The sequence below is a fragment of the Podarcis gaigeae genome (genome assembly GCF_964106915.1).
Source record: "Podarcis gaigeae genome assembly, chromosome: 7".
Taxonomy (NCBI): domain Eukaryota; kingdom Metazoa; phylum Chordata; class Lepidosauria; order Squamata; family Lacertidae; genus Podarcis; species Podarcis gaigeae.
Window position 1 is genome coordinate 46,353,705 of NC_139683.1, and position 27,999 is coordinate 46,381,703.

General features: G+C 39.9%; 1 protein-coding gene across 2 annotated transcripts in view; it reads right to left on the bottom strand.

Annotated features, from left to right (window-relative positions):
- COLEC12 (collectin subfamily member 12) overlaps positions 1-27,999 on the bottom strand; it is a 71,890-nt gene that overhangs the window by 24,128 nt on the left and 19,763 nt on the right. The gene's annotated exons all lie outside the window — the stretch shown is intronic.

Here is a 27,999-nt window from a genome sequence, read left to right on the forward strand (position 1 = left end):
CCTTTAACACAATATGGAAGACTCCATAAGTGCAGAAAGAAAGCATTCAGTAAAGATGAGTCAAAAGCTTAATACAAATATGCCTGAATTCCACCTCTTTTGCTACCACTTTAATACCAAAGAGTATGTTTAGTTAATGCAGTGCTTTTGGCCTAGTCCATGCACATCAGGCACATTCCAACTTTAAAACAGCTGTTTCATCACTAGAAAATGCCATTTTGAAAACAAAACGCAACCTATTGAATAAACTAGTATTCATTCTGTGATGCATCTGTTCCTTTATAAATGTTCTGTATTATGTATATTCCTATATAGACATAGACATGGAGAACTTGGGCAGGGCCTGTGGTTTCCAATCAAGTATAACTACAGAGGTACAAATTAAGCTGCAGCAGGATCAGGATCAGCATCAGCATCAGCATCAGCTGTGGAGAACCTTTGGCCCTCAATATGTTGCTAAACTACAATACCCATCAGCCCCAGCAAGCAACCTAAACATAAATAGCCTGTGTAGGAAGGTTCTGGATTGGATCCATGGTATTTGTGGGAAGTTAGGTCACCGTAACTCTCCCCTTCCCCATATGATCCCAATACAGATCCCCCTTAAACTGCTATTTTCATTGCCATTAGCACAAATGGGGGGATTTACTTCCAATGCAAATAGAAAGTATGGGAACACCAATCTAGGCAAGACCACAGCAGGAGTGGAAATAAAGGATTAAAGCTCCCTATACCCCAGGTCCTGATCTGGATCAAGTTTCCCATGGCTACTATTTAATTTAAATAGTACTATTGCTACTATTTAATTTTAAAGTGGCTACTATTTAATTTAAAAGTGATTCATGCATATGGTATATTGCCCTGTTTGGCCCTTAGTATAGCTGGATAACAAAGGTCAGGCTGTGCTGGGAAGATAGCCTTTTCTTTTTTAGCTTTTAAAGAAGTTGCTTCTTGCCATATTTAAAGAACTAGTGAGAACCATTGTATATTTCTAGTTTTTAAGTAGTCCATGCTGGACCATTTGAAATCATTTTGCAGGTGCATTCCAGAATTGTTCTGCAATGGCTTGTTGAGATAAAGCAAATAGATTGATTAGTGAAGCAGCCACTGGTTCTTTCAACTAGGAAAGTGGTTTGCAAGACTGACTGCAGAAGTCTAGCTTCTCTTGGAACAGGTATTGGTTTCTGTGAATATGCCACAGAGTCTGTAAAGCAAGTAACTCAGAAATTACGGCTTATAATGAAAAGGCTGACACAAGCTTTACTTACCCAGAGAATGCAAGCCACCATCCCTCTGAGTTAAGAAGTAACCACATCAGTTTATGCTTCTCCCCAACTGTCTCCATTCCTGTGGCTTTGATTGTTTGCTTGCAATGGCTCTTAAGAGTTTGCGAAAAGGTTGCAAAAGAAACAAAAGGCAAACTACAGTTGTGATTTGTTAGCCTGCTGTTTATAGCGTACTATACGCCAGTGCCTTCTATATACAGCACTGCGGAACTCTGAAATGCCTTTTTGTATGAAGTGCTTTCACATTGTTTTTAAAGCCATTAAGAGTCTGGTAACAATTTATGTGTTGGGGTAAATAGTAGAGGTATAAACATAAGAGTCATGACCTTTTGTTTCGTCTCACATAATGGTATTGAAACAATGCTGTAGTACCAATTTATCCCGGGACTTGGACTCTTTCTGAATATAACCAAGTTCCTATCAGCTAATACCTGATGAGTCCTCTTCCCCACTTAACTAACACCATTCAGAACTTCAGAAATGGGTGGGACTGTGGATGGAAGGTGAATTCATAAACAGGGAATCCCCGGACAGGGAAATTCTGTCAGTTGTGTTTTTGACTCTAGCCTTGTGGCTAAGCAACCCTAAGAGGGCAAAACAAGCAAACAAACAAAAACACAGCGATGAGGGTTAAAATTCAAATACCAATTCAAATTAAGCAAACAATACCTTGATTATATGCTTCTACAGGAAAAACTTTGATCATTACAGAATTTTGAAAATGGAGGTAAGTATTCTCTTTCACAATAGCATGGAAGGATACAATGTAATTTATGCCACGAACATCTGCTTCTTCTCTGTGTTTTGTCGTTCCAGGACCCCCACCATTTTTGCTTCTTTGCAGGAAGGTTAAAACCTCACATAAGCACAATACATTCCTAACATTCCAAAAGACTGCTTTAAATACAGTCTGCATGAATATACTTCACTGTATAATTTAACCCTTTTAGAGCTAAATCTGGCTCTAGGAGATTTGGGGCTCTTCAGCCCTCCCCTCTCATACTATTACTCTTGTGCCTTTTCTGGATCCAAACTCTCCATGGCTTATCATATACCATGTGAGTGGCCAGTCAGTGACTCCTGCAGATTCAGACTGTGGATGTGATCCTTCCATGTCCCCACAGGATAGGCCTTGTCTTCCCCTTCTTCAAAAGGAAGAGGCGTGGGAAGGGTTCATGCCCACCAGTGCCTCCTCAGAAAGTTCCCTGTCATTGGTGTCCAAGAGCTTGGGCATGAGCTTCTCTGAACTTTCTGCAGAAATAACAACCTTCCCATCTTCGACTGGGCTTGGGTACTGTAGCAAACACTGTCTATATGTCCCTGTCTCCAGACATTCTAAACCACATGATATGTGGTTTCCCGTTTTGCCCCTGACAACTGGGCCAGACTCACACTGAAATCATGCAGGAGTCTCTGCTGTTCCTGATCCAGCATTCACAGATGTCTCTCAGTGGATTTCTACTATATATTTCCATCCTTTGCCATGTGCTAGACGTCTGTTCTATGTTCTCTGTCTCCAGCCATACTTTATTTATTTCGTATATCCAGCCCCTAAGGCTATTCGTTGTGAATATGCTGCATTCTCCCCATTTTTTATTATTTCTTGCATTGTGCATGCATGTAGATCTGTGTTTTATACACATGACATTGTGGCTGGCCTCATCTTCACAGTGTAGTTTTCGCCATTTGGTCACATCTACACCATGCATTAGAAGCACAAGTCTTCTACTACAGTTCCCAGGATTCTTTCGTGAAAGGCATGTGCTTCGAATGTACTTTAACTGTGGGTGTGACCATAGTTGCAGTCAGGTGTTAGGCTGATCTGTGTTATCCAGATATGAATAGATGGTGTTGCTTAGTAACAAATATGCAACAGCTGAAAAAATGTCAGCATCTGTACTGGGGGAAACAGCAGCTTCAGGTTGAAGCAAAGTGAAGAGAAGGTGTTCATCAGGACTCTGCTGCAGGACAAAGATGTGTTCTTGTGTTTACAATTTGTGGTTTGCCTGCAGGAGACAAACCATGAGCCTGGGTTTGGACAGCACATTAAGTCAATCCATAGGGTAGCTCACAGCAACACAGTAGCAGGAGGACTGGGCAAGGGTTATTGTGGCAACAATATGCTCTCCAAAACCCCTCACACATTCATGCTGAGCCATGGTTTGGCTTATATTACATGCGAACCTGCTCTGTAAAAGCTCCCGTTTAAGAGAAACAATTTGAGAATTATATAAATAAGAATGATAATTAAGTATGCTCTAAAACCTGAATATGACACCTTTATTGACAAAAATTAGAGCTTGTGCTTGCTTGCTTTGGAAGTCCCTGGAAGGTTTCCCACTAGATTCTATGGAAACAAAATATGGCTTAAAGATGGATATTCTGTTTTGGCTACATTGCAGCCATATGGCTTTGCTAAGGAATGGGATCTGGTCCCACTTCAAATATTGAGCATACAGATTCTTTTCATCTGTTAAATGCATTTTCTCAGGGAAATACAGCCAAACACTCTCTTGACATGTTGGGAGGGATCATGATGATGTAGTTTGGGGATTGACTATTTATAGCTATTACAAGGCATAAATGGCAGGTACTGTGTCTGTTTTAATATCACACACCGTCACCACGCTTTCCCCTTGAGCTTTTACAACTGGGGTGGGGAACCTGTGGCTCTGCAGATGTTGGTGGAGTACAACTTCCACACTCCCATGCTGGCTAGGATTGATGGGGATAGAAGAGCTGCTGCCTGCCAAAGCTAGATGGACCAATGGTCTGACTCAGTGTAAGGCAACTTTGCATGTTCCAAACATCAGTAGGGCTGTGGGCTCCCCACTTCTGTTTCAGAACTTCAACCAGGTAGCTACTGTTTTTACCAACTATTAGAAAAAGAAAACCTTACTGAAATCTGGATAGTATGATTAGAAAACGGATAGGAAATTGTTTGACTAACACTTACTCTGTTTTTGGGGCCCCACTTTACTGTACTAGCCTTCCTTTTGTAGCAATATTTCAAATCATGTCACTGGTTGAGAAAAGTAGCCATGTTCATATAAATGTACAGTATTTCCAGTTTACTGTAGAATAAACACTACTCATGCACAAATGTGCAATTTTTGCAGAGGCTCCCCACCACCACCACATATTACCATCACCAAAATGCCAGCTTATACTTCATTTTTCTTTTTTAACAATCAGGGCACTTTCTGATTTATGGCTCAGAGCTCAACTAGACACGATGGCATGAAACCTGTGATAAAATCTATCACTTTTTAAAGCTTAAAGCAGTAACAGACTCTCTCTCTCTCTCTCTCTCTCTGTGTGTGTGTGTGTGTGTGTGTGTGTTGTATGTGAACAGGTTTAAGATTGTTATCCTGGTGAGGGGATTTCAACCCTTTCCCCCTTAATACTTTTTTGATTGAAATCCACACCCAGAAACAGTGTGAGTGAGGAATAATGTACAGTGGTACCTCAGGTTACATACGCTTCAGGTTCCATTCACTTCAGGTTACATACGCTTCAGGTTACAGACTCTGCTAACCTAGAAATATTACCTCAGGTTAAGAACTTTGCTTCAGGATGAGAACAAAAATCATGTGGCAGCGGCACAGTGGCAGCAGGAGGCCCCATTAGCTAAAGCGGTGCTTCAGGTTAAGAACAGTTTCAGGTTAAGAACGAGCCTCTGGAACAAATTAAGTACTTAACCCGAGGTACCACTGTGCAGTATTTCTGTGGGACAAATATTAGCTGGGGATAGGGGGAATTTCAGATGGAAATATTGTGGTCTTATTCATCCTTCTGCTTATCCCTTGCCTAGAAAGCATGGGTCCGAGAGGTTTTACTTGCTTTTTAGTGCAAAATCAGAGCAAATGTCAATCTGGAGAACACCTGATTGACGTTTGCTCCTATTCAGTAGTAGCCAGTGGGTTTTCCCCGGGGCAAGAGGCAGGGCAAGTGGAAATGTGGATTAGCCCCAAGTGGGAAGGAAGGGTTAATCCCTCTGTACCAGCACAACAGCCTTAATTTGATTCTCCCCCTCCCCCGCTTTATTGCTTTAAATACTGAAAACCTCCAGGAGATTCTAATTATGGATCATCAGCATCGTGTCTGATTCAATCCTTAGCTACAACGAAACTGCAGCATGTGTGTGTCTGTATAGATATATTTTGCAGCAAGACGCCAAAATATCTTAAACACATGGAACTGTTTCATTCTAAAATGTTAAATACTGCACAAACAGTTTTGATTTAGAAATATCTCCTTTCCACCATTTCCTTATAACAAAAGTTCTTGCACTTCATAAATATATGAACAGTGACATTCCTGAATCTCAAAAAGGGCTGACTATAAGTTTAGGTTTGAATTATTTATGGTTGCTTGAAATTCAGGACCCAGTGGGGAGTTCAAATACTACAATTTCACATGTATGTGGCTGTCAAAAGGAGATGGATTTAATTCACAAGCCTAAACCAGAGAGCTGTCTGGATTTTCTGGTTTACATCTTAGAAGAGCTTTAAAAAAAAAAAAAAAAGGATAAAGGGAGAGTTCATTAATATTCCTTTTACGGTTTAGTCGTGGGGTGCTTCCAGACAGGTGTTTATTGTGAGATTGGTGTTCCTCATGTGTGCACATTGATGACATCAAAATGCCACCCTGTATTGCTTTCCGCCACTTAATCCAAATGTAGCTTTTCCAGGGAAAATCTAAACTTAAAACATCTGTTGCTAACAACCCATTTGCAAATTAAGACCCTCTTTGGAAGTACCTTTATGCACAAGCTTATGGCAACAATAGAAAAGCACATTGCCCAATGAAGTAATGAATTATGTGCATTAATGAATTGCTATTAAGGCAACTCTAGGACTTGAAATGAGTTTATGGTGGTTGTTTTGCAGAAGGATCTTACACATTCATCTTGTACCTCAGGGACCCCCCAACCTTTTTGAACAGAGCAGCAAATTTGGAAATCTAAGAAACTGTGGTGGGCATCACAAAATACTGAGTTCACAGAAGAACAACAGGTGCCGTCCAGAACCTTCCTCCAAAACACAACAGGTGAAACAACTGCATATATTGTTGTAACCTGCCATGGGACCTTAGGGTGAAGGATGGGTAAGTACCACCACCACTGTTAGATTTCTGTTATGCCACTGTGCAGTTTTTGGAGTCACAAGACTCTGTTGACATTCCAGACTGTTGGAAGTCTCATGGGAGACGGATGTTGAAGTTACTGGTTTCCTGTTTTTTTTTTGTTTTCTGTTGTTCTCTGTCTCTCACAGAGAGCAGACACATATTCTTCCCTGTCCTGCGTAGTTAGAAATAAACGTAGCAATGTAGCACACATTTTTCGCTCTTCTGCTGCTGTTTGGGTATTCTGCGTAATGGGAGTGTGCCTCATTAAAGGCTTAGGTCGTTAATCACCGTCGGAGCAATGGGCCAATGGATTCCGAAGATGCGACGGAGGAGGAGAGCCATTACAGCTCGGTCGTACGGAAGCTCTGACAACCACCACCACTACCACTACTACTAGCCCAATACAAATCAAACACACAGAGATACCCCTCAAACAAACCCAAACAAAACACTCCCCAACCAACCAACCAACCAACCAACCAACCAACCAACCAACAGAAAAGCTAGTAAAGAACCCCCACATGGTGCCCAGAGGCATTCTAGGAAAAGGAAAATAAAGTTGATGGGTGACTGGGTGCCTGCACTTCATTTTCTAGCCTGTTCATTTTCCATGGTAAAAAAAAAAAGTGTAGAAGTCATCTACACATTTTATGTTTCATATTATGTTGAAAACCATCCCAGAGACCAGGTGAAATGCCTGTTGACAACTGCATTAGAATCAGAAGGTCTACCTATGCAACTCCAGTAATGTCATAGATCTGAAATCATGGAAGAAGAGACAGTGATGTAGCTTCTTCTGGCAGTAGTCTGCCCTTTCTGCAACATATATGATATTTGGAATCACACATTTCCCAAGAATTATGAACTAAATCAAACCTGAACTGGAGAAGACCCAATGCAAAAGAAAATTTGAGTATGGGCTGAGGTTTGAAGGTAAAGCACTTGCCAAATAGATGTCAGTTATCTGGCATGAAAGGGGGGGGGTGCATGGTGACAAATGCTTAATACTTTGCAATATAGTGCAGGCAAACTAGCCCTGACAAGAGGGAGAAAGTATGAGGTATAAACATGATCAGTCCATTCCTACCAACACTGATGCAGAAAATGGTTATTTCAGAACTGTGCCACTCTCAATGGAAACCACTATCCAATTTTACTGGCCAAATAAAATAAAGGCTTTGAAGGTATCCAAATGGACTAATAGGAAAAGAGCTGGAAGTATCTAATTGGAAAGGGGACGGTGTTCTAAATATGGTAAGACATTTTCACAGAGAAGTGAAAATAATCTGAACTGTTGACCTAATCTCTGCACTGGTCACCACCAAACAATTCTTTACATTTATATCAATTTTCTAGAAACCTCACAAAACATTTGTGAGTCTATTAGTATGAACGTATGCGAATATATATGAAGGCAGATATATGCAACAGACAATTCACTTAACAAGCTATTAAACATTTTGCCTGTATCTGTTACTAACTACATTTGAGGCAATCTTGATTACTTATTTTGAATTAAATTATACAAGTGATGAAACGGGGAGATTTGTCAGTTGTTCAAACACATCCCCCCCCTAGGTTTGTCTTTTTGGTTGTGCTTTTGGTCCACTTTACTGAGAATGTCTTTCTCTTTTATGTTTCCAGGGTCTTCAGCTTATACAGGGATAAACCAATAAACAGGACAATTTAAGGCTCCAAGAGGGTGTCTTGTCTACCAGCACCTTCTTCACATTTTGAATGTGCACACATGCTGTTCCTTTCTCTAAAGACAACACAACATTTACTGCTTTTGTGTTTAACTTAAAAAAACCCAAAACTTTTTGTAGAACAAAATCTCACCCATCACTCATTTTATGGCATTTTAATTTTTTTTATTTAAAGATCAAGTTCAGGTATAAAAACTGGTATACTTAGAAAGTGGTATCATAGTCATATTTGTTTTTCTTAAGAAGCTATACTCAGAGAGGAAAAGGTTTGGAGCCACAGCTCACCGTTACACTAAATATGGAAAAGCCAAAGTTTTGTTTAGCCTTGGTTATTTAACCCTCATGGTAGTAAATATGTGGGATGCCTTTGTCTACTGTTCTGTATTCAGCATTAAAAGAAACAAAATCCAAGAAATAAAGTGAATTCACCCTTACTCTAACAATCTAAAACTATGTATCTATGCACTTTGGAATAAAGTTCATCCTACCGAGCCCAGTGACACTTGCTTCTCCTACTCAGGAGTAGACCGAGGAGTAGACCCAGGAGTAGACTCAGGAGTAAGTCTCCTACTCAGAGTAGACCCATTAGTTTCATGCATACCTTAGATCCATTAATTTCAATGGGTCTACTCTGAGTAGGACAAACATGGGGTATCAATCATGACCAAGGAGGCAGTTTTCCTAGTGGTAAGACAATGGCTCCCTCCAGAATGGTTCTCGCCCCCTGCAGTATATTCCCCAACGTGTCACTGATGCAGTAATAGTGCATTCGTAGTGGATTTCTACTGAACCATCCACGCGTCATTCTACTTTATTACTTCTTCTGCAATACATCCCCAGTGTTATCACATTATTGCCATCTAAAGCAGCACTATTTCAATATACGTAGCACAAAAAAGCAGGACACCTCCTCACTGCCCCAGAAACATTTCTGAAATGAATAGATTGTAGCAGGAAACTTGGAGATATACAGCCAGTGCTTTTTTTCTTTTTAAAAAAATGTTTAGGGCTACTCTCATTTTCCCAGTCATATTGAAATACTGCCCCTCAATGAGGCCAAACTTAAATTCACAAAGTGTTTCGGGGTATGCGTACCCCCAGGTTCGCCCTAAAAAAAGCACTGTATACAGCCATTGTGAGTGAAGCAGTATGGCTCCCTGGGAACCTTTGTAGGTACAAATAGTATTAAAAGGTTTTCTAAAAAACGGTATTAAAAATACAGTTTTTAAAAGCTGTAATTCATTTCTGAACATATTATCGGAAAGAGAATGTCAAAACAAATCTTTCAAACCACTGAGAAAATTAGAAAGAGTTTCAGGATTGTTGGGCCATACCATTAGCCTGAAGTTTTCATACTATAACCCATTAGTAATAGTGGATGACCTGGAAAGAGAAGAGACACAAGTTGCCTTTTGTGGGAAATAAGCCAATTTATTACTCCAGACCGGAGTTTATGAAAGAGGGAAGAAAATTAGCAGGATATTTAATTGATGTTGGTGGATGTGCTCCTTCTCTTTCCCTTAACAAGGTTTCTGCAAAATTATTTATACTTTCAGAATGAATGTACTTATTAAATAAGTGCATTTAAAGTATAATAGCCTGCTTGCTTGCCAAATATCTGTCTATAAGGGATAGTGCATTCCAATGTACATTCAAGTACATTTCAGCATCAGAAGACTTGACAGTCCTATTCTTTAAATCACTTTCACTATTTGCAAAGAAGAAATAGAATCAAGGCACACATTCTCACACATATGGTATTGATTTGCAAGTAGGTTCATTTAAGAAATTCATTTTAGTCAACATATACACATGCAAGAAAAATGGCATATTTCAAGTTTTTGGGGGGTGGGGTGGAGAATGAACCAGCTAGAAATCTGAAAGAATGTCTTGGCTTAAGTAAAGGTGTCTAGGTAAAAGTCTATGTATTGATAGCAAGGGTGCCTCCAATAAAGTGGAAGTAACCCTATGTGAATGACTAGGAGGATATCTAAAAGGAAGGAAATCAAAAGTTTGAAATAAATGTGAGTATATAAGATACCATTGCTATAGGATTACTTCTATTATATAAAGATAGGCCCAAATGATTTCAGTCTGGCTTTGTATGAATTTATATCATTACTTTTTAAAGCAAAGACTTAACGGGTGAAGAATCCATTACTTGTTTGTATAACTGGTAAGCTCAGAGTAAAACATAATGCAATCATAGAACATTCTTTAGCTGAGATTAACAGCCAACCCATGATCATATTTCACATGCCTTTTTTAGAGAAAGAAGAAGCAGGGAGTGAAACATCCCAGGATCAGAACCACAGAGCATGGGAAGGCAGAGGTTAACGCTCCCCCACCTCATTGCAGTCCTGATGAAAATTGTCCCTCTGAGGCTGCTATTTAAGAAGGAAGCTGTGTATCTGAAGAAGTGTGCATGCACACGAAAGCTCATACCAAGAACTGACTTAGTTGGTCTTTAAGGTGCTACTGGAAGGATTTTTTTTGTTTTAAGAAGGAAGCTGTCATTGACACAAGACACACCCTTTCCATTGTGGAATTTATGTTTCATGTTGTGAGTTCCATTTATAAAACATTACATCTGCATAGGAAGCGGCCTTCTACCGAAACAGTCCATCTAGCTCAATATTGTCTACACTGACTGGCAGAAGCTCTCTGGGGTTTTAGACAGGCTCCTCTCCCAGTCCTACCTGGTGATTAAACCTGGGACCTTCTGCATGCACAGAAGGTGCAGCCAAACCTAAGATTCACTAAAATTAGTGAGGTAGGAATAGTTAGGTATATAGTATAGAACTGTTATCCTGACTTTCATGTAATTACCCCAAAGCAGAGATTGGAGTGCAAATGTGCATTCAGATTTTGGGGGTTATCTGCCTTTAATGGAAAGGGCATATCTGAGCATACAAAAGAAAGCATACAGAGACTTATTTTTCTAAGTGAGATAGCTTTATCAGCCATGTGTGCACATTCAAATACCTCTACCCAGAACTGGATCATGATAAATGGGTCTAGGATATTGAGTGACAGCTCATAATAATAATAATAATAATAATAATAATAATAATAATACCCCACCCATCTCTGCGTGGGGCTTTGAAGTATTAGGTAGTCCATCCCACATTATATACTTTTGTCCTCTTGCTCTGACCTATTATAAAATAGAGTTAGTAGTAGTTTTTTTCTAGTTAGTTTTATAGAATTTGACCTCTGGATCAAATCAGCTTTCGATCTTTGGGAAGTCAGAATTATCTCACACGGCTTGTTTTTGTACCACAATTGCCAATATCTCCAGTCAGCCCTTCATAAATCACATTACTCTTTCTTTTCTGCCAATATTCATATCAACACTGACCAGATCTTCTTTTTTCCTTTAAAGGATGCAAATATATTAGCCATTTATTGCCCCCACATGGCTATGACATTCCAAGCTTTTATGTGCAGGAAGTATTGTGTTGACTTTGGCTTCCCTATAGGTTAAAAATCTTGTTTAAATGCTGCAGACTTTAAATGCTCTTTGAGATTATTCTGTGTTGTTTTATGGAAAAGCTTCTGCCTGATTGTTTACAGATGCTGTCTCCAAGGAAGCCAAAATAATTCTCCACTAATTTTGAAATTTCAGCCTTCATGTTTACTGTTTTATTGTGTTGCCAAACAAAGTTGTTTTGAGTTTCTTAATTTGTATTCTACAAATGAAAGATGTCAGATCTGGTGGCATCATATATAATGGATGCTCACTTTGGCCAGCATCAAACATTAGAAGCATTTTTGCTTGCCTACCCTTGCAATTTCCTTGCCTATGTGGCAATAAAGACAGTCTTTTGCCTTGATAGTAGCATTTTCTGATCTGAAGTACGTATGTAATGTGGGTTTATTTTATTTTTACCCAGTCTGAAATTCACACATGGTTTTACAAGTTTTTTGTTTTGTTTTTTTGTTAAAAAAACCCTTCTAAATCAGATTCAGATGCTCCTACCTTTGCATTCTTTCTATTCCTTGCAATTCTTCAAGACTTTTCCTATTACATCTTAGGAACTCTCACTGTTGTGGTGAGATTTTGCTTTACAATGTACTTCAGTTTCATAAACTTAATGGGTCTTATCTTCAGTATATTCACTCTCCCATCTAAGAGCACACAGACTGTCACGACCCCTGTATTCAGTAGTGATACAGGCAGAGCTGGAGGCTGTAGGAGCAGCAGATGGGGAGCTGGGTCCAGCGGCGAAGCTGCATGGTCCGCTACCGGGAGCGGAGAGCAGGCGGGGGGGGGGCCATGACGCACATCCTGGGAGTGTGGTGCACCGCCCGCAGGGGCGTGGTGCACGTTCTGGGTGTGTGTGTGTCATGCCTCCTGTGGAGGCATAGCATCTGGCATGCAGGGGGGTGCACAGCGTGGGTCCGGGGGACCCACTGCGATGGCACCCTACTGGAATAGTGGTGCCGGGGACGGTCTGCTCTCTCCGCACCCCCATTCCTCTGTCAGTGGCTGGGTCTGAAGACACCATTTCCATGTTATCATTACACATTTAATACTGTCACATTTAAATATGTTCAAGTATTATACACAGCAATGACTTGTCTGAAATAAAAATGTAGTACTGTTATGGAACACCTTTTCTAAATTCGCAAAGTATTTCACATGTATAGTAAAATATAAAATGAAACACACTACTTTTCAATGGAGGCAGCTCTCCTACCCAGCCACAAGATATAATGAGGTGATGAGGTGCTCAGAGGTATGCATTCCTATGTGACTCTGGCTTCTGTCTCACATTCTAGAGCAGCATGATCTGGGAATAGGGGAGAACATGCAGAGTACATTTATGTGTATTTATACATAGGCATGGCAGTGCTGAGATTATGTGTTGAGGGGAGCTGGTCTTGGTTCCTCAGCCAATTGGAAAATGGATCTTAAGATTTTGAGTTCCATTTCAGTTCTCAGGGGCTAATATTAGCTAGGCTCATCTTGTGTCCGAAATTCAAATCCAGGCCTGGGCCTGACTGTCAGTTGCAGCTTTTCATCAAGGTGTCTGGATCAGTGGCACCAATTAAACTGAATTAAACTTCACCATACAGTGAGCCACAGCTCAGTTGTAGAGCACGTTTTGCATCCAGAAAGTTCCCAGGTTCAGTCCTTGGAATCTCCGCTTATAAGGATCACATGCCAAGTGATGTGAAAGAGACCCTGGGGCAGCCAGTCAGAGACTAAATACTGGGCTAGATGGGCAAAATAGATGGGGGAGATTTAAGGCTGTTGTTTATAAAGTAAAACCAAGCACCACTTGGTTAGCCTGGGGCTCTATGTATCCTTGATGGTTTCAAATTAAATAGATTTTAACAAGTTGTGGTGATATAGACTTTGAAGGAGTATTAACCTGAATAGTAGCCTCTTATTCATAATAACTGAACAAATGGCACAAAATGGGTCAGACAGGGTCAGAGAAGGATAGTGGCTGTATTCTGTACACTGACTGGGAGAACTAAATATACATTCATGGCTGGACATAAATGACTGATTCCACCTGCTGTTGTTTTGCTATGCTGGTCTCAATAATTTATATGAGGAGCCAAATCTCCTCCCCTCTTGTGGATAATACAAAGAAGAAATAAAATCATGCTATGTGCATATCATCACATCACGCACATGTTAAATTGCCTCTTGATGTCATTTTGGCAGCTAGGAGAACCCTTTCTGCTTAGTTTCTTTATTGTACCTGTAGGAAACTTAAATCAATAATAATGGTCCATGACTAACATGCCTAGTATGTCAGCCAGCATAGTTCTCTATAGCTAGTGTCTCTGTTATGTATCAGCTTGAGTTATCTTCCTAACTTTGCCATCTACCCCTGTGCATTGTGGTAACTTATGAGCCACATAATGTGTTTTGTTGCTAAGCACTGACAAGACATTGTTGGGATTGTATTTAATTAAACCCAGGTCATCTGGAACAGAAAATTTGGTTTTTCGCAAAGCAGGATGGAATAAAAATGAGAAAGTTTATGTTAACAGGGAAAGGATACATGTTAAAAGCAAAAAAAAAAAAAAAAAAAAAAAGTAACCAACCAACTTGGGCTCCTGTGCAACTAAACAAAACTCCTGCACAAATCTCACTAATATTAATAGAAAATTGATGCACAGCAGCAGTGTTTTTGGTAGATTGTGCTCATGGGTAACTGCAGCCACAACAACTGCAGGACAAGCCCCTGCAAATTTTCAAGTGTCCGTCGTTCATTTTTGTAGCTCTGTGCACAATTTAAGATTTCATTTTCTGTAACTTGTTTCCACAGTGCTCCCTTCCCTATTTTATAAACAGGTGTTTTCATTAACAAATTGCTTTGTTAAGGAGCAAAAGGGAAACTTGTAATTCATAGGTTATGTTTTAACTACAAGTGGCTGATGCCAAGGATATATGCATATTAATATTATCCTCCTCCTCACTAGCAAACTTCTATTTTATTTTAATTGAAAAGAAAAATACTTATCATATTTTTGCCAAATAGCCTTATATCACCAATGTACTGTATATAGAAGAGGACCACTTAAAGGAGAAGAAAGGGGTAAGAGAGAAAGGGCATAAAAAACAAAATAAAAAAAACCTCAGCCAGAAACTGCTGCTGCTTCAGCACATACATTTATATCTAAAATCCATACCCCACATTCACATCCCTGCTCTTGAAATAGCACACATCAAATGCAATATTACCTTTGGATGAAGAGACTAAATTGTATGAATCGGCCTAAAATCTCTGGCTCTCTGAACTGTATCTCAACTGAACCACTTCAGACTCACTTGAGTCAATGTTCCTCCGTACAAAAAATTCCCTCCACACAAATGCTAGCATTTCTTGGAAATGGGCTGAACATAGGAAATTTGTATGTAGGAGCCTTCAGTAATGTGACCAGCAATCTGAAGTGATACACATCCAGAAACAGGTTTAGCATAACTGGCTGCACAGTTATTTGTCAAATTCAGTAAAAACAAATCATAATTACATGCCAATCTGGTGCAAAATGCTTTCTACCAAAACCTCCTGATTCTTAGCCAGCCAAGAGGACATGGATCAATGTAGGCTCTTAAGCTAAAAGGGAAACAGTTACATGTTGTACCCAGCTGTGCATGCCCTACTGAGCAAGGTCAAAAACCTAATTGGAAATTAAGTTATCGCACACCTAACATTGCTGGGAATTTAATAAACTTCCTTGCTTAGAATGTTATGTGGAATGCTTCCAGGTGTCATAGGCTGCTTACACACAACATTTTGTTCTAGGATCAATGGAGCCCGAGTACTTTGTTTTCTACATAGAATCTAGAACTATTGCAAAAAAATTAAAAATATGTAGCTGAAAAGCTCTTCTTAATAAACCGGTTCCATTCTGAAAATAAAAGCTCATTGTAGATTAATTCTGCATTACCCTGAAGTGTGTCCTTTTGAAAAGGTGATCCTTACATTCTAACTTTCAAGCTAATACCCAGGGCATTTCAGGCAATACCCAGGGCTTTTTTCAGCTGGAACTCACTGGAATTCAGTTCTGGCACCTCTCAGGTGTGTGCCATTGCCATTATAAGAGAACAAGAGAGGCGTTCATGGTGAGTTCTGGCACCTGTTTTTCTAGAAAAATAGCACAGGCAACACCCATCTTCTTCTTACATATGGATTCTTCATTTTGTTTTGACTTGAATTCAGTACAATATCAGGGAACAAATCTATGTATTGAGAGAAGAGGTTTTTTTTCCTCCAGTTAAGTTTTCACAAAATTGGCAGCAGCCTGAAGCTACTCATGAGCTTGGAATGTTACAAGTATCCCCAGAGGAGGGGCAGCGCTTTCTATGCCATATGCAGGTGAGGTGGCAATCTATCACCCAGTTATCATTACCACATGTGCAGTACAGCTGTCCATCATTCTCCTGGCATTAATATATATGCTTATTTAAACGCACACACTAGAAAATTATATGTATTACACAACACAATCAGCAAAGCTATATTCACTTACCTGAGATTGGGAGTAAACTCCATTTAATTCAGCGGGACTTATTTCATATTATATATGCATTTGATTGCACTATTAGCTCCTATATTTGCAGAGGAAATAATGGGAGATCTGTCTGACTGCTTCTCAAATACAAATCTGTACAAAGCGGTGATTCCATTCAATTACAGTAATAGGAAACTAGCACTTCCTATTGTCTTGACTCATTGAACTAGGACTTAGAAAGGCATGTGAATTTGGACTTGTACAAAACAATCAGCTTGTTTAAAGAATGTGAGCCAGAAATATTTCTTATGGAAACAACCAGGAAATTGTTCTAGCAAACTAACAAGCTTCTAAGCTATATAACACAGATTTGCTGAATTTAATAAATCAAAAGAGTAACCCCTTGCCCTATTTTCTTCCTTTTGGAAGTAAAAATAGCAGTGAAGGTGCCAAGTATGAAGAAGTTACTTCACTCTTTTAAACTGTGCTTTATTCAGATCAATATGGGAAAGACAGAAAATGTCTCTTCCTTGTCTGAATTGTAAGGGTGTGTGTATGAATGTGTGTAGAAACTAGCCTTCTGTACAGATGTGGAATTTGCATTCGCTGCTCCACCCATTTTTGCCCCTGACCCCCACTCTCCACTGACTGGCATGTGGCCCCTGGAAGGTTCCTCAGAAGAGAATACAGCCCTTAAGCTGAAGAAGCCTCTCCACCCCTGGTTTACAGCATATGAACAAGACTAGGACTCAGATCATTAAAGTAAAAAAATCAGTGGTGTAGCTATTGCATCCATACCACATCCAGAAAAGTTGTCAAAATACTTTTTTTAGTTAGTGACTATCCAAAAAGAAGGTGTGTGTGTGTGTGTGTGTGTTTTTGTAAGGAAGCTTGTCTGCATCAAAGATATACCCTGATCTAGTAAGGATAACCCACAGGAATAGAAACAGACCTGCATATAAACTGCCTTTCCATATCAGGTCCATATTCATAAAATGATTTCGTAAGGGATAAATACTTCCACACTGCAGCGGGCAGGTGCATTCACTGTGAAGATGGAGAAGACAATTCCCCTCAGGTCAACCTCCCTCCTTCCCTTCCTCCTTCCTACCTACCTACCTACCTACCTACCTACCTACCTACCTCTATTTTCAAAATAAAAGATACAAAAACAACAATAATAAACTTGTTTGCAACACAAGATACATTTTTTAAAACAACAACAACAACGATGCTGTTTACATTAACATATAATTGTTCCTCAGGTATTCAGTATTGTTGGAAACTACAGATGTAAGCAAGGATGAGTAAATGCATTATTCACATAATGTATTAAGTCCACCTCTGCACACAAGTATTTCTGGAAAATTGATGGTACGGAATTTGTTATTTGTTGCACTGAAATGCAAGAAACAGTAGTACAAACCGAGGAAAACCTTACATTTCCTGCACAAAATATATGTCCAGTAGGCTGTATCCAACTAAGTTAACACTCAGGACAGATCCATTGAAATTAATGGACTGAAGTCTGTTAAGTTCATTTTTTCAAAATATATTTTGCCTACCCTGAAGAGTGGGCATATAAATTGCATGTCACTCCTAGCACTGCTGTCTTTTCTGGCACCATTCTCATTTTGTGCAGAAGTCGCACAGAGGGCACGGTTCAAAGACTTCCCCTGTGTTAAATATATGTACAGTTTACTGGAAATCTATTGGCTAGTCTTCATTGCTTAGTTCAAGGCAAAGCAATGTAAATTCCAGACTTTCCTAGCAGTGTATTTCCAAGACCAAGAAATATGCTGACTAGCTGTGCTGTCTTTCAGTGGCGGTCAGCCCTGGCAGCTTAAGCAGCCTGAGAACACGTAGATCATTACAGAAAGCATCAAAGAGCTGCCAGATGTCCATCTCTCTACCAAGGAAGAATGAAAACAAACAAACAAAATTAACCCAGTAGGGAAGGTATAATCTTCCAGCACCCAACAAAGGATTTAGGAAAGGATCACTGCAAAGCCAGTCTTAAAGTAAATTATCACTTAAGTTTGTAAAAGTAAACAACCAGGGGAAACAATCAGCTACAAGACGAAAGGATGAGCTATAAACATCTCAGTTTTGTTCTAGTAGTACCACACAGCCAAAATCTATAGTTCCTACTATGAGTTTGCTAGGTGCTACCATCAATAATTTTGTAATTAGTGATGTCTTTAGGATATATTGTTTTATTCACATGTACAGTGGTACCTCGGGTTACAGATGCTTCAGGTTACAGACTCCGCTAACCCAGAAATAGTGCTTCAGGTTAAGAACTTTGCTTCAGGATGAGAACAGAAATCACGCGGCGGCAGCGTGGCAGCAGCGGGAGGCCCCATTAGCTAAAGTGGTACCTCAGGTTAAGAACAGTTTCAGGTTAAGAACAGACCTCCAGAACAAATTAAGTTCTTAACCCAAGGTACCACTGTATATATGATCTGAGCATAAGATGGAAAGGCTCAAGGCACTAACACGCCACAGATCTTGCTTTTGCATTAGGTTTTTTGCTTTGGATTCATCACAGAGGAAGACAAGCCTTTACGTCTCATTTCCAGCTCCCAGCTTCAGCTAAAGACCAAAGACTAGCTCTTTGATTTATTGTTCTCCTGCATACTGGGTGATGTGACCTCCAGCCAGGTGATGGGATGGGAAAGGCCTATCCCCTCTTGAAAAAGCACCACCATCCAGCTGTCTTTATGGTAACACACCTGTTCGTCTCCAACTTTTAAGACATTAAAATGGAAGGTGCTTACAGGCCTGTCCAACAGTAGTCCTTTTTACTTCAGTCTTCAAATATGAAGGCTTTGTTGGGATCCAAAGATATCACCCAAACCAATTCCACAAACATATTACAATATTTTTACAGCTATTTAATTTTCTTTGCCTAAGACACCAGAACATCTTAAACAAATCTGTTCTAATCTCGATCATTAAATCGTATGGTGGAAGGCAGTGGATGGGAAGCAGTAAGTACTGTAGTAAAGCATCCATACCCAACCTTTCCTTGCAAAATTCCTAGAAAGAAAATTACAAGTTTCTTCTGCATCTTGATCTAAAGCTAACCTTTTTTAAACTGTACTGTATGATCCTCTCATACTCTTTTCCACATATGGTGATCAAATCCAGTTCTTTCTACCTGTCCTTGCAGGGTCTTTCATTTAGATTTTTTTATCATTTATGTACATTTCTGAATCTTTTCCAAGTTGTTTGACATGTATTATTAAGCACAGTCCAAACAATATACAGTGGTACCTGAAACTGTACTTAACCTGAAGCTGCACTTTAGCTAATGGGGCCTCCTGTTGCTGCCGCACCACCAGAGCACGATTTCTGTTCTCATCCTGAAGCAAAGTTCTTAACCTGAGGTACTATTTCTGGGTTAGCGGGGTCTGTAACCTGAAGCGTATGTAACCTGAAGCGTATGTAACCTGAAGCGTATGTAACCCAGGTACCACAGTATTACCAGTGCTATGTAACCTAATAATATTAATTCCTAAATTTTGGGACATAATACTTTTAATGTAATGAACTCTGGTTGTACATAGTGAAGAGTACTGGCAGCAACACTGACCTCTGCAGAACCATGGTGGACAGCTCTTTCTGTTATGTTGTTGACCCATTTATTGCTATGCCTTGCATGGGTTTTTTCAACCATTGACTACACACCTTCTGGCAGGTTTCTTTCCCCCTTGAGATTCCTATAAGGATGTCCTGTGACCTTGCTGAATTCTGAGTGGAGCACAACTGCAGTCCTCTTGTTCACTAAGTGTACTAAGGCAGAGCTTTCCAAACTGTCTGCCACGACACATTAGTGTGTCAGCTGCAGTGTGTGGGTGTGTCGCACGAATGCTCCCCATGCTCCTCTTGGGGCTGGAAATGGTTAGCTTAACCTCTGGTTTGCTAGTAAAACTGAACTACTGTGTCGCAAAATGATGCATGTCCAAAAAGTGTGTCACCAACTTGAAAAGTTTGGAAAGCTCTGTACAGTGGTACCTCAGGTTAAGTACTTAATTCGTTCCAGAGGTCCGTTCTTAATCTGAAACTGTTCTTAACCTGAAGCACCACTTTAGCTAATGGGGCCTCCTGCTGCTGCCGCGCCGCCGTAGCCCGATTTCTGTTCTCATCCTGAAGCAAAGTTCTTAACCTGAAGCACTATTTCTGGGTTAGCGGAATCTTTAACCTGAAGCGTATGTAACCTGAGGTATCACTGTACTAGGGTATACCTGACCAGGACTCGGTTGTCTTAATTTAATTGGACATAACATGCAATGTGTTTTAAACTGAGCAATGTTGTCTGTTTCATTCTTGTGTAGTTTTGGTCAGTTGACTCAGTAGGTAGATCATGAGACTCTTAATCTCAGGATCATGGGTTTGAGTCCCATGTTGGGCAAAAAGAGGGTTGGACTAGATGACCCTCGTAGTCCCTTCCAACTCTACAAATCTATGTTTCTGTGTACATAGGTATCTCTGGGCTAAGACTTACATTTGTTCTTTTAACATACAGAGGATGAGAGCATGAGGCAAGTGTCCATTTCATTCAAAGCAACCTCTGATAGAACAGTTTAAAATGTAAATGAATAAAAATCTGCTTTGGGATTCTGGAAGTTAGCTAGGAATACGTGAAAGGGGGAGGTAATGCCAGCAATTCTTGGACTGCTGACACAGCCGTACTAGGATAACTCTCATTTGCTGTAGCTCAGAGGGATATTCAGTTACAGTGGAGAAATCATAACAAAGACAGGAAACAGATCAGCACTCTCTGGATTTAACACCCTCCCTAGGGACCCTGTTTCTAAACTGCAGATGTTTTTAACCTTGTCTTGAAATATGTCTGTATCACATATTCCAATCTGATGAAGTTAAGTACAGTATATAAACCAAAACAATTCAAGTCAGAGCAAAGAGAGAACTTTAATACATGCCAGTTGGACCAGTTGAAGTTTTTAATATTTCTTTCTATGAATGAGTATTAGAAATATGTATTTTGAGGAAATGTGTCCAAAACAATGGGAAGAGGTATGCTGCTATAATGAAAAATTCAGTTTATATTTTGCTCAACAACAAATTGTTTTTCATCATTCCACAAAAGGGGATTTTTTAATTTTGAAGCATCAGATGCCTTCAGCAACCACAACTGTTTCTACAACAACTGTTGTGCCTGCTCTGTTGCACTTTGTTCTCCATTTTTGCTGTTCTCAGCACTACACACATCAAACACAGGACCGAAAAATATAGCTGTCTTCATTCGGTTTTATTAAACCTGGTGCCAACAAAAACTGGAGGCTGGACTGTTTAACTACTGGTGACTGAGATAAATGCATCCTAGTAGACAGGATACAGGTCGCCTTTTATGTACTAGATTAACTCTACAGTTCTAAGAATATATCGCTATATATAATTTTAACCAAGTTATATAAACATCAGATTCCATCAAGCAATTTGCATACACAATTTGCATTCCACACAGGATTTCCACTGTGGTACAATAATTTAGGAGTAGGCTCTACTCGTCTGTTAAAGCACTACTACTTACTAATAAGTAAGGAAGCAGCCTGTCTCAAGTTTTTAGTTTCTGAGTGATGAGGAGACCTCCCCAATAACCTGGAATTTTGCTAAACTGAAAACCTGTTTATACACATACTTCAGTGTGTCATGGCTGTGATTTGCCACAGGCAGATGTGGTCAGATGACTGGTCTGCAATGTGCAAGAAATATTCCAAGTTACCCTATGCCTAAGGTAGTCAAAAAGTGGGGTTGATACAGCAGAGCCCAGAATCTGTGCATGCTGATTTAGCTGTGTTATCACAGTCTTAGATCACTGAAGCAGACATGCTGCACAATTATCTTTGGATGTCATTTTAATACTAAATTGGCACCTGCTAGTATTTCCAGTGGGATGTGGGTGGCGCTGTGGTCTAAACCACTGAGCCTTGGGCTAGCTGATCAAAAGGTCAGCCGTTCGAATCCCTGCGATGGGGTGAGCTCCCGTTGCTCGGTCCCAGCTCCTGCCAACCTAGCAGTTTGAAAGCACATCAAAGTGCAAGTAGATTAATAGGTAGTGCTCTGGTGGGAAGGTAATCGGCATTTCCGTGCGCTGCTCTGGTGTCGGTGTTCCATTGCGTCAGAAGCGGCTTAGTCATGCTGGCCACGTGACCCGGAAAAACTGTCTCCTGACAAACGCCGGCTCCCTCAGCCTGTAAAGTGAGATGAGCGCCGCAACTCCAGACTTGTTCGCGTCTGGACTTACAGTAGCTGTCAGGGTTCCCTTTACCTTTACCTAGTATTTCCAGTATGATGCTCTCCAAGATAGCAAAGCATATTTTAATTGCTAGCACTCCCACATATATAGCTATGTGGTAGAGATAACACTTTGGACAACATACATCCAAGACCGATCATGTGCTTATCTCAACCTCGTCCACAAAGCACAAATCACATTAGGGTGCTTAGAGATAATCCACTATAATGGGCAGCTACAGTGGGTGGCAGAGAGTTATTCTAGGGGACATGTTGCTGTCTTTCCCCCATGATATTTCCTGTGCTACCAGCTGCACAATACTGGAGTGCCAGACTAGGAACATGTGATGAAACTGACTGAGCCAAGTATCATGAAGTTCTCTTTAAAATGAAAAGGCCAATTAGCTTGATCCTTATGACATTATGCTGTCAAGTTCTTTCCCAACTGGGACATGAGTTTGTTGGTTTGAAATATCTGCAGATTTACTGGACTGATGTTTGGAAGCCCACCTCTTCAAATCACGAATACAAATATTTCTTCGTGCTTTCCACAAGATATGAATTTTAAAAACAAAACAAAAAAAAACTGTTACAGAAACCAAGGAGAAAATTCTGCTTTCAATCTAAAAATGTAGGAAGCAGTAATCCAACTTATTTGTATGTTTTGGAATAAAGTTCCATTTGACTTAATGCAATATAATGCTGTTGCTATGGCAAAAGGAGTACTAAAGAAATATGATATCATTTTTGTTGCAGCAATTTCCATTGGTAAAGGATGACCTCTGGTTTTTTGCCAGTATTACAGCATGGTCTTTGAGTATGAACCAGATGCTGGTTAGAGGGCTAGATAAATATTCCTACTTCACCCACTACAGAGATTTTTTAAAACATGTGTTTATTAGTAGTATTTTCCATTATAATTGCATCTGTACAATCTGAAATTGCCTTCTTTTCATTTAAAGATACAAGAAACTTTACTTTACTGTCATCCAAGGCCAATTGTGTTATGAAGAATTCACCAACAAGTTATGGAGCTCTGTTCAGAAATCATAAAAGCCATAACCTACTGCTCAAATGAAAAGAATTGCATAAAAGCATGGAAAGGTCCTTATTCATTTCTCATTTATTTCCATGAGGTATGCCAGGGGGACTTTTCAGTGGATTTTGACTATGTATTTAATAGCATCCTTAAAGCACTGCATTGGCTGACTGTGAGCTACTGGGCCCAATTCAAGGTGTTGGTACTGATGTACAAAACCCTGAATTTCTATGGGCTCAAGTATTTAAAAGATTGCCTCCCTCAGTATGTTCTGGCCCATACCCTGCATTCAGTGGAGAGGCTCTGCTTGTGTTGCTGCCAATGGTGATGGCCCAGGGGTGATTACACAAGACAGGTCCTTCTTGGTAGCAGCACCCTAGTTATGGAATCTCTTCCCTGGGGAGGAATCTCCACACTGGTAGCGTTCAGGTGTTAGCGAAAGACATTTGTATAAGTTCACCAGGACTTTTGGAAGGTAGATGCTCCCATCAGTTGTAATATAGACTGTAGTTTTAAGTTAGCTTCTTTCTCAGGGAGTTTTTATGGGAGTTGACCATAAGCGCTTTGGGCTAATTGATGATATTGTACAGTGGTACCTCCGGTTGCGAACGGGATCCGTTCCGGAGGTCTGGATGGATCTCGAGGTTTTTGCAACCTGAGAATCACTGTTATACGCATGCACGCGGCAGTAGACCACTTCTGCGCATGTGGTGAAACACTTCCGGGTTGGCCGGTTTCGCAACCTAAACTTTATGTTACCCTCGGGTAACATAACCCGAGGTGCTACTGTACACTGTGCTACATTCCTAATGGAGAGAAAGGGTGGCACAGAAATAATAGCAATGACATGCTTTTAGGATAGTGTACTTTTCAAATGTTAGGCACATAAGGAAAGCAGAAGACAGAGCTTCCCTATTCCCTATTGACCTAGGAGAAACTAGTACAACCTGCCACTCTTCTCCATATCCACCTGTTGATCACTGACAGTTCTCAATGTTTGTTTGTTTGTTTGTTTGTTTGCTTGCTTTAATTAAGAGAGAAACCCAGCTAAATAAAGGTTTAGTCTACTTGTATGTATGAAGAAAGCTGAAATAGGATGCATTTCTGTGGATTTATATACTGTACATTTAAGAGTAAACAACAAAACAGAAGATTAGATGGCCACAGAGAGGATGCAGACTCTTTAACAAAGGCACTATGTATCATAGAAGATTCTCTCAACCACATGTCTGTGAGAGAGGGAGACTGATCGTTATTAGGATTCTTTAAGGAGTAGATTACATCAAGACAGGCTGGATTTTAGGAATGAAGACTCGGTACACACAATGTATTATTCCAGAATCAATGGTGACTGAGTATTTGCTTTCCCCCCATATAGTTCACACACAGTATTTTGCCCCTGAAAAGCACTTATTGAGAGACGGGTTTCATTCAGAAAATAAAAGCTCATTGCAAATTGATTCTGCATTACTGTGCAGTGTGCCCATTTGAAAACACCCAATAACACAGTGGGTGGGCATATACTAAGAATGTAATCACTACTTCCTTCCTTATTTAGCTGGATCATGTGCAGGGAGGAGAAGATGTGGATTATGTAATTAAGGTGAGTGTTTTCAAATGGGAATCAAGTAACCACACCCAGCCTTTGTGGACAATAAGATCTAGAATCAATCTAGAAAGTCGCATGCTGAAGATGAGCATGAATGATTTCTGATTGAGAAAAACTACATTTTACATGCAACCTAAGACTGCAATTCTATTCCTACTTATCCAGAAGTAGCTGTGCTCATTTTATGTCTTAACTGTGAACATGCTTCCTACCTCTGCAGGTGCCATGCATGGCATAAGCAAGCCATAGTATAGCTTGTCGTGTCGTGTGATCTCGGACTGTAGTTTGTTTCAAACAAACTATGAGCCATAAGCCAAGGAGAAATCTGGGCCTATTTCTGGCTTGATGTTTGTTATAAACTAATTATAATTAATTTTTATAATGAAATGTTTTTAGAATGTTGCACTATTTTATTGTTGTTAGCCGCCCTGAGCCTGGCTTCAGCTGGGGAGGGCGGGATATAAATAATAATAATAATAATAATAATAATAATAATTATTATTATTATTATTATTATTAAGGTTTGCACAACATAACAAACCATACTATGGCTTGTTTGCGCTGCTCACAGGGATAAGCTGGACTGGGGTGTGTGTGTGTGTGTGACCTGGAGGCAGCAGGCACATTCTTGACTAAACCATGATGTAAAATAAACAATGGCTGAGCTCAGTGTCACTCAGTTCAATGGACATCCCTCTGAGCAGACATGGAGTGGATTGCACTGTGGGTGTGCTGTGTCAGTGCTTCTGATCCCTACAGTGGAGGACTTTAAAATTGGGGGAGGAGAAACATTCAGGTGTATGAACAAATGTCTCACTTGTAACTTATGGATATATGAAAGCACATACAAGTAACACACTAAAATCGTATCTACTTGGACTGTTCCATAGTCAGGTGTATGCAAGAAAAATATTAAAAAATTAAAGTCTTTATCACTGACTTTTTAAAAAAAAAAGGGGGGGGGAGAAGGTGTATTCTTACAGAAGTGAGAAGAAATGGTGCCACTGGAAAAACACACACGAGTTTTAAACACAGTGGCCAAAATCTGTTACATAACACGTTTTACTGAGCTTGTGTAGGCAGGCTGCCACACGTTTAAATGGGTGTTGCGTAATTTTGCAAAGGGCTCGTATCTTACTTTGACAAGCAGTTACATATTTATAATGACCATTTGGGGAGTGACCAAGACAGCCCTGCCTCATTCAGAATAGCGACAACTTTAACCCTAGAAGACAGCCAAAGAAGCAGCTGGTGGCTGCCTCCAAAGTCATGCCGTTTGACTGAAGATATATTGTGCTTAACTCTGATTTCCCCCTTTCCCCCAAATTAGTTTGCTTTCTAGCAATTCAGGGGAACCCTCAAGCTCTGATTTAAAATTACACCCACAGGAATCTTACTCTGTCAGAAGAACACTACTGAACTCGCTATCAGGCTGGTGGCAGGCAATTTCCAAACCATCACACTCTTTTCCATGAAAACTGTTCTTCAAACACCTGGCAGCCCTATCAGGCAAACAAAGCATTTGTATGTGTGACAACATTAGACAACACCTTAGATAGAGAATGGAAAAATAATAATCTGCTTTTTCATGTTAAAACGAGACATTAATAACACCTCAAGTAGACAAGTCCAAATAATGAATTGTTCTGGAAGTTCCAATAATTCACTGAACAAATTCGGCTTCACTGCCCATCCCCAACACTAAAGTTTTCTGGTAGAATCATTGGCATCAATCTATGTATGGAAAATGGAAAATAAAATAGAAGCTATTGCTCAACACTCTTCCATGTTTTCTTTACCAAAGTCTCCCATTTCTTATATCTTTCATTACATGCTTAAGCATTCATCTAGAAAGCCACATGGGCTCAAAACAAGCAAGAGAAAGTTTTGTTTCCTTGTTTGGATAGCTCATTGAAAAAGGGCAAATGACATTTTCAAAAGAGGCAAGACTAAATAAAATTACTATGCCTGCTGTTTCTTGGCTATCATTTAGGATCTCTGCACTTTGGATAAAGGCTTGGTTACAGTTTCACTGTGCTGACAGAAAAGCAATATGGCGTTCCTTGAGCTCTGCCACAGGCAGCCAAGCATGAAGAATTTTCAGTAATTTACTTCTGCACTTTCTATAGCAGGTTTCCCCTACCTTTCCCTATCTTCTACATCAGCAGTTGGGAATTTTAGTTCAAAACATCCGGAGGGCACCAGGTTGGGGAAGCTTGGTCTATACTATGGTCACATGCCTTAGGACTGTGATTTAAGGTCAGCAGAATCATAGCAAATATACAGTACTACTGTGTGTGTGTGTGTGTGTGTGTGTGTGTGTGTACCCCACAAAATATCAGAGTCCTTCAACTTTTTTAGACTAGTGATCCTCTTTGCACATGAAAAAATAGTTTGTGACCACCACCCAGATAGTTTGTGACCACCACTCCAGGCTCTTATTTGTACCCAAAGATGCTGTTTGCCTTGTGGGGGTGGGAGTGGGAGTGGGGTATCAGCTAAAGAAAGTGATTTTCAGCAGAAAATTGCAATGAATCCAGATTGGGTCTCTCATGGTGGCTATTTCTTCAAAATAAGGTGGCCAGTTTAATCACATTTTTTAAAAAAGTATTTTTATTAATAATGTGTAATTTTAACATTCTTTGTGCATGGGGTAGAGGTAACATGTTTGTGTGTAGTATTGCAGATACTATATATTAACCCAAAGGCAAAGCTAAAAAAAAATACTGTAACTATTTAAGGTATACTGTATGTTTGTTGCATTTGGAAACAAACTTATAAAAGAAGTTGCATCCCACCTGCAGCATCATATATTTGCAATTCAGTGATGACTACAATAAAAACAAAGCAACAAAACAAAGCAACAAAAGCAGCTATCTGATATATATATATATATATATATATATATGGTTTTGGTGTCCTCGGGTGTCTTCCCGTGTAAAAGTTGGGGTGTCTAGGCGACGTTTCGACGAGGTCTCACTC